Source organism: Parasteatoda tepidariorum, chromosome 6 (genome assembly GCF_043381705.1).
Source record: "Parasteatoda tepidariorum isolate YZ-2023 chromosome 6, CAS_Ptep_4.0, whole genome shotgun sequence".
In the NCBI taxonomy this organism is placed as follows: domain Eukaryota; kingdom Metazoa; phylum Arthropoda; class Arachnida; order Araneae; family Theridiidae; genus Parasteatoda; species Parasteatoda tepidariorum.
This window is the reverse complement of record NC_092209.1, coordinates 45,975,071-45,984,073: the sequence shown is the minus strand read 5'-3', so window position 1 is coordinate 45,984,073 and position 9,003 is coordinate 45,975,071.

The window sequence follows — 9,003 nt, the reverse complement described above, 5'->3', positions numbered from 1 at the left end:
TTAAAAAGAAAAAAATATACTATAAAAAAAATTTGAAAAACGGAATTAAATGCTATGTCCATTTATGTAAGCACGTGTTTCGAGCTATGTCCATTTTCGTAAACACGCATTTTGAGTATTGTCCATTTTCGTAAACACGTATTTTAAGTATTGTCCATTTTCGTAAACACGCATTTTGAGCCTTGCTCATTTTCGTAAATACCCATTTCGAGCAGATTTAAAAACTCTCCAACGATGCATTCATAATAGACAATTAACCATTATTTTCATAAAATTTATAAATTATTATTTTTAATTACATTGAAGTTTAAAATTGTAGTAAGTTGATATCAGTACTCAAAAGTTAAGTTCCATATTGAGCTTAAAGATTTAAAAAAAAATTCTTCTTTCTTGATAGAATTATTACTAATGAAATCGTTTAAATGTCAAAAGGCAAAAATAATTTTTATGAAATTAGTAAGTCATTAAAGAGAAGTGGATATTTCTTAGTTTTGCAAAAAAGGAAAGGAAACTTTTATAAAGCGATAACACACGTTCTGTTTTTTATAATGTAAGAATAGAACATCAAGAAAAAGAATTTTTTTTTTGTTATACTTCTTGAATTTCTGATATACTCATGAAACAATATGTTGCCCAAAAGACAATCATGTTGTCAATATATTTCTAATTTTTTTATGTGGTTTAAAATGTTTTTAAGTCTCTTTGCTCCCTATCTGGTATTTAACGATAAGTTTTTGCTTTTTCTCCTTAGAAAACGCTTTGTCAATTTTTTTCAAATTTATCAAATTTTTTCAAATCGAATGTCATTTGTCAGCTTAAGCTTTAAAAAGGTTGGAATATAAAGACTTCGTTGCATTAGAACTTGATAACTTTCTGAATTTTCACCGATTTTTTTTAGAAAAACTTATGTAGTAAAATTATAAGGTTAGTTATTTTTGATACATAATCTAAAACTGTATAGTTATCTCTCTTTAGAGTTTTTGAAATTTACTTTTTGTTTAAACTGAAGAAAAAACTGATTTTGATAATGAAGAAATTTTTTTAATGTAAATTATTCAAAAGCAATGGTATTTTCCAAAACCTTATAACATAAATTACTTTATTAAAATTGCTGATTGCAGAATTGCATTTACTTAATTTTGTCAAAAGAAAAAAAATCCTGAAATTTTCTAAAATAACACTCGTGATGATCGTTTTGATTTTCATTGGATAGCTGCCTTGTATTTTAACTGTCTCGAAAGGTATTGCCGAGTAAATATTCCTCATATTTATTCTTTTATTTTATTGTATAACCGTCATTGAACAGCCGATCCAATTTTAGGTTTACGACTACTAATGTCCGTAATTTTGAACCCAATTCAGTAGACAAGGGAACTCCTGGATCTAGTATTGGGAGAAATTTGCCTTCGTGGAATTTTCGATACCCGCATTTGCGTGGCATGAGGAGGAAAACCACGCAAACCTCCCACGGTTAGCCTGACAACAAGGGGACTCTCACCCATGTGTAGTATTTCCATTATTATATCCTCAAAGATTATTTTAGTAATTAGCATTTAAAATGTTTGTTTGCTAGTGATAATATATACAAAAAAATTGCTATTGCAATTATAAATAAAAAAATATATTAAAATTTGGTATTCCTATTAATTCAATATAAGGACACTTTTATAGTTCCATATTATTAAAGGACAATATGTTGCTATAAAAGTGTTCTTATATGCTTTCATTTATTTGACAATTAAAGTTAAAAACTGAAATGAGAAAATAATTGGAAATCGATGACGACAACCATTGAGATGTTTTTCTGACTTTGAATTTTTGTTATTTTTTAATACTATTAGGAATACCAAGAAAATGTATGGATACTATATTTTTGAACAAAAATAATTTGTTAGCAGTGTAAAGTTTGGCAGCTATTATCAGAAAAGTGTCAAACATTCAACTTATTTCTTACGGAAAGTATAAGCAGCGAAGTTTTCATATCCTCTAGTTCTGATTTTTGAGATCTGTGTGCGGCGTGACGTCATGAGGTGGGGAATCGTAGCTTCAGCTTTGAGTATGGAATTTTTCTTTACTTGCAACAGAGTATAGTAATAGTTTGCATTCATTTTTATGAAATTTCGCTAGTTTTATTTTTATAGCATTATTAAGAAATTAAATTTTTTTTTAGCTATTTAGAAAGAAATCCATTGTATCTAAAACAAGGGATAAATGCAAAAATTGTATTTTTTTTTGCAACAGAGGTGAACAATATAAATGTAACCATATCATGTTTATAAATATTTTTCTACTTGATAAACCTAAGTAAATTCTCTTGAACAATATGACAATGCATTAATACAAAGAAATTTAGTTAACAATCATTTTTTTAAAAATTTATAATATATTAAAGTTACATATGTCATTGCAAATGTTAGGTAAAAAAAACTTGTAGTTTTAGAACTGCCAATTTGCAAAAACATAGTATAAGACTGATAAAATTATTTGGCCAAATAGTTTTATAATATTAAGTTATAAAAGTTATTAAAAAGCTCTGAGTTATAAAGAAATAAAAGTTATTGTTAAAAAAAAACGATTAATTTAATTAGCATAGCTAAAATATTATTCTATTTACTGCCCTATCATTAGCCATTAGCAACAAATATCACAGACATTAAATCATTTTTGTTCTAAATTGTATAATATTAAAACATATGATTCCTTAGTTGATTTTTCAAACCGCCTAAATATTCATTTAAAGCATATAAAGTCATTCGTATCGAAACAATAATGGAAGGTGTATAAATTGTATCAAACTTTACGAACTGTGTCGCAGCATGTGTTGGATGAACAATTACATAACAATAGATTGGAAAATCAGTGACGCAATGCAATGAAAGAAACGAAATGTAACCTATATAACTAAGATGGTTGAAAAACTAAATGATGCTACTCAAGACGCTTTAGAACGTTTACCATCTGACTGCACCAGCAACCCACCCACACGGAAACAACTTTGCTCTGGCCCACCCAAATAATCATCTATGTTGATTTAGATACCCTGAGGCCCTTCTCCTATGAAGTATTCTTTCTTTTAATAGATGTTGCGTACTTCAAAACGGATATGATGAGCTTTGCAAGCATTTTTATATGTTCTTCAGGTGAATTCCGTGATTATTCAGATAGGGTTGGTCATTTTGTGACTGGATTAAACCCTTATTTTTATTTTTTAACAAAAAAAAAAAAAAAAAAAAAAAAATCGAGGCGTATTCTTCCGAAACCGGCTAAATATTTTTTCAGAAATTTTACAGCTTTCCCTAAATAAAAATACACTTGCTATGATATTTCAATTTGTATAAAATTTTTGCTGTTTTCAAAAAAGACTAGATTCTGTATCTAGGATTGTTTTCTAATGATTGTTTTCGTTTGAATTTTTATTTAATTTTGAAAGCAACTTGTTTTGATTTGAGATGGATTTGATAAATAAATATTTTGATTTGATTTAGCTGAAGTGTTTTTATTTTGTGGTTGAGAGAGTACTCCTTTGTGAAAATAACTTATAACAAACAAAACGTATCTTTTTTTTAAATTAAAACTTACAAGAATTATACATGATTTTTATCTATTATATATTTATTTTAAGATGTAAAAAGGTAAACTTAGAAAAAAAATAGCTTTAACAAAGTCAAAAAAGAACAGAGACGTTTTAGACTAGAATTATTTAAGGGTATGGAGGTAACTGAAAATGGGTAGTTTTCAAAAAAAAAAAAAAAAAAAAAAAAAAAAAAAAAAAAAAAAAAAAAATGAAGAAGGGTGAACTAGTTTAAAATTATACGTCTAAATTCTTTAAACGTTGCAGTGCATGTTTTTTTTTTTTTTAGTATACTCGAAAAAAAAATAGAAGGAAATGTTTTAGATAAGAATTATTTGAGGAAGCAATATTAAATGAAAATAGAAAATTTGGAGAAAAGTGTTTTGAATTCGTTTAAAGTCAAACATCAACACTCTTTGAATAATGCAAGAATATTTCATATTATAGATTTGAAATACACTAGATGTAAGTTTTTATGCATAGTATATTAAAAAAAAAGGAAACAAATAAATAAAAACGTATATATACACTTCAATAAAATATTCTAACATCTGATAAAAATAGAAAATGATGTTTTAACTTCTTACTATGACATGCCTGGTTTGATTGAAATTAAGTTCATAACATTAATTATATGAAGTAAAATAATAAAAGAGGTATTTCATAATATTCTCCCTTTGACGCAGATGGGACACAGATGTCCCATATGTATATATATTTGTTATCTGGCGCTCTAGTTACGATCGAAAATATATTTTGGTATTTTTAAATTTTAAAAAACTGTCTCATCATCATAGTTGGCCAGACAATCCAACGTGGGCCAATGCCTTCTTCTAAAGATTTCTCCATAACGACTTCCGATTTATCTTTTATCTCCAATTCTTTTCACTAATTGCAAGAAAATCAGACTCTACCGAATCAGATCAGTCTAATAATTGCTAAAAAAAAACTTTGTTAGATTATCAGAATTACATTTCTACTAAAATGCGAAATCTAAAAAAAAGTAGTTTGAAATTTTTTGTTTTGTTTTGCCATCCATAATCAAAAATTTATCAATAATTATTTTTGTAAATTAAAGGAATTTTAATGATAGATGACTGTTTTTTTTATATCTAAATAACTGAAAGTAAGTTCAAAATTTTATCTTTCAGGCAGAAAGAGATACCGGTATTACATGCTGTATTTCATAACCATAAATTAATAAAATGCTAAATATAAGGGTTATTGCAAAACCTAATATTTTGGCTATGAATAATTTTTTACCTCTTCTTTAGCGATGAGAATATATTAGAATGTATCTCCTTTATATAGTGAATATATATATATTTTCTATCTGCATCATATGTACCTCTTAATAACTTTTACAAAGGAATAATTTTCAATTGAAGCCTAAGTTTAAATGATTATAAAGTAAATTTTTTTCCAGTGATCTAGGAGCATCTCAGAAGTTTTAGAATCAAGATTTCAAGGAAAGATCTTAAAAATAAATAAAAAAAAGCAAAGCAAATAAACAAAAATAGATTGTTTTGGAGAAGTTATAACTGTGAATAATCCTTTATTTCTTCCTTAGTGATGAGAATATATTAGAATGTATCTCTAACATATAGTGAATATATATATTTTCCATCTATATACAGAAATATATATCTCTTAATAACTTTTACAAAGGAATAATTTTCAGTTGAAGTGTAAGTTTAAATTATTATAAAATTGTTTTTTCCAGTAATCTAGGGGCATCTCACAGGTTTTAAAATCAAGATGTAGTAGAAAATCCATTAAAAAAAATTCACAAATGGATTGTTTTGGAGGAACAAAGCTTAGTATTTTAGCTGTGGAGAATCCTTTACCTCTTCTTTAATGATGAGAATATATTAAGATATATATTCTATATATGGTGAAAATATATCTATCGATCTATATAGAGAAATATCTCTCTCTTAAAGGAATGATTATCAGTTCAAGTTTAAGTTTAAATGATTTATAAAATTAATTTTTCCAGATATCTAGGAGCATCTTACAAGTTTTAAAGATGCTCCTTCAAAAAAAAAAGTTTGTTTTGAAAGTGGTATGACAACGCCCCGTGAAGAATCCTTTACCTCTTTTTCAGTAATTAGAATACATTGCTTATATGTAAAACTATACGTATTTAGATATATAGGGGATAACTTTTACTAAGATGATTTTCAGTTGAAGTTTTAGGTTTCAAAAATTTATAAAATTAAATTTTTCAAGTAGTTTCGGAGCATCCCACAGGTTTCAAAGAAATATCTCGAAAAAAAAAAGATTCTAAAAGCTGGGATGTTTTGGAGGAGTTTGAAAGAAGGCCTACGGGGCCTCTTTAGCTGTGAAGAACCCTTTACCTCTTCTTTAGTGAAGAGAACTGTGTTTTCTTCACCTCCAGATACTTCAAACTTCTTCAAGGTGAGAAGTCACTGAACTTTTATTCTAAGCTTGCCTTCGGGCGTCAAGGAGGCCCGAACTTCAAGAGTTCTATCTCGGCAAGGTTAAGTTTGCCTAGTTTCGGGCCTCTAGGGCTGTATTTGGTACCTGAATTTCGTGGCATGGGCACGTTTATTTTATACGCGATTTTTTTTCTTCCACCTGCATATCAAACTGAAGACAAAAATCACCCCTCTCACTTGTGCTTATTTATGGCTAAGGTTGTCATTACTTACATGATAGCGGTGTAATTAGTTCTATTACAAGTGCTCAAATTAAAATGCTATAGACGAGTTATTTTAGTATCTAATGGGTTTAGTTTAAAACTTATTTCTAAGTTTTTGTTGTTATTACATATTTTTTACGAAAACACAGACATGTATTGCGCACGTTAGAGTATTGGTAATATTATTTAAGCGTAAACTGTAGGGACGAAAAATTAATTAAAAAAATTATGACTCTATCAGGAAAAATATCAGAACATTATGTATAGTTTTTATTGCCTCTTATCTTTCTCTACTCATTCTTTACATTTATCAGTTAGTAATTGTAGGTAAAAAAATAATTTTTCAAGCTATTTTTTGCCGTAAGTTAAACTTGTTTGTTTAGCAGCCATCATCAGTTTGTTATGATGAGAAGTGGGCTGGTTAGAATTAAAAGTATTTTTTTATTTCTTTTTTTGCGATTTTTTTATGAAATAATTTTTTCAAACTTTTATGTATTATTATTTATTATTACCTCACAAAGCATTTGCAAGTCTCAATCGCGGGCGTAGTAAGTCGCATTTCGAACTGCATTCTTCTCTCCATGGCACAATTTTTTCCATGAAAGAGAAATTGTATGTTGGGATGTAACATTCAAAACTCACTGAAAAATTTAATCAACATTTAATCATAATATTGGCTCTTTAAACCATAATATGTAAACATTTACTACAAAAATTATAAGATTTTAAGTTGAAAGATAGGTTGAATCATAGTGATTTTCAAGTAGAATTGATGTGCTTCATAATATGTTTCAACTTAATATCATTTTAAGATTGCAGTAAATTTGAACGAAATTACATTTCAAAACGTTTTAAAATTTCTAACAGGTACCAAAATTGCTTACATGCAAAATCTTCAGATGGATTTAAAAAACCTTCTTATGTAATAAATAGTGAGATTTTATTAGTAATCTTGTTATCTGGTCATTAATCTGGTGATTAATTTCTTAATAGTATCTGTCAACGCATATGTAAAAATTTAATAACCCTTTTTACTTAATACAAAAGGAGATGATTCTTGATTTGTGTTTGTAATAATGAGTACCGGCAGCAAGTATTTGATTCATACGTAGTTTGAAGCTATATCTTTCAAACTTTTAAATGAAAATAAAGATAAAAAACCAACTTTAAAATTCACTAGTTTATGTATTTCAGTACTTAAAATTACATACCGGTTTCTATGAGACATTGGAGCATCGTCTTCCAATGTAAAATGCAGAAAAATCGCGACGAAAAACATTGCAAATGAGTGATATAAAGTAAACAAAATTAAAAACTGAAATGCCAATAATTAAGTGAGAGTAAATATACATAAGATTAATCAGCGTGGCTATCGAACGTAAAAGATATGAAAAATGGAAGATGCAAAAGAACGAACCAAAAATTAAGAATCAAAACTTAAAAGTAAAAAAAAAAAAGTGGAATTTAAAAATCAGAATTTAAAAATTAATCTAAGTTACTGTTTTGCACTGCAGATGATTCTACAATGAAATTTATATTCAATTTTAACTATTGAAACATATTCAATTGTTAATTTTAACGTTGACTTTTAGGCAGAAGGCATTTTAAAACCGAAATTAATTATTTATAAATTTATTTTAAAACCTATCTAGACAGTATATCTATTGTCTGTTTTTTTTTTAAAACGACATTTGTATGTTGATATTTATAAGTGATTCTTTATCTAAAAATATCAAGTAGTTTTAAAAAAAAGTGAATTGTCAACAACAAAAAGAACGCCGCAAAGGAACAGCGATTTCAGCGCCCTCACAGCATTGAGTGAGATTTATGTAGAGCAGAAAAAACAATCTGCAGTTTTATGTTCTGTCCTTCCTCAGGTACGATTTTTCTCCTCGCGGGAGCTGTGAAATTATTTGTCAGAGACGTTTAGTAACAAAATGTGCAAGTCTAAAAATAAATTATGTAAAAACATAAAAATATATTTTTAAGGAAGTCCATTTTGCATGATTTATATATTTTTTTCACCTAACCAGTTTTATAAATTACTGTATTTTTAAATTTCAATTTTTTTCTTGTTGTATAAGGAAACACGTTTTCTTCTGTATGTTTCATAACTATTTAGAATTGATTAATTAAAAGTCGTTATGATCTATGTCTAATTTAAATAAAATTAATTGAAAATTTCTAATGTATTGCGAATTTTAAATGTATTTATAAGGATAAATATATAGTTTCATTATTGGAATTTTATTTTAAGTACTTTTAAAAATAATCAAACATTATTTAAATTTTGCTAATGATAATATGAATTAAGCATATTTTTATATCGCCGTGTAAAATTCCATAAAAGCATTAATTTTATATTTTAGGAGAACTGTTTTTTCGAAGTAATTGTTACCTTTTAATTTCTCGTATGTTGACGTTTTGTCCTCTTTTAACAGAGATCAGAAAATCGATTTTAAGAGTTTTTATCAGATTACCTAGAGATTTGAATATTGTTACAACTGATGCAATGATTTTTTTTTTTTTAAAAGACTCATTCTACAGATAAAGTATCCAATCGTGGTAATGTACAGTACGCCAAGGATTACCATGAATCACTTTTGATCTAATAATCGGATCTTCACGTTCTCGGACTCAATTTTAATGGATCGAAGGGGTGACCTCAAATATGCTGAGTAATAATAAGTGCAGACGATATTTTACATTACGATATCAGACACGAAAATGTACTTTCTCTGAATACCTTTTATTCGATGTATTCGGA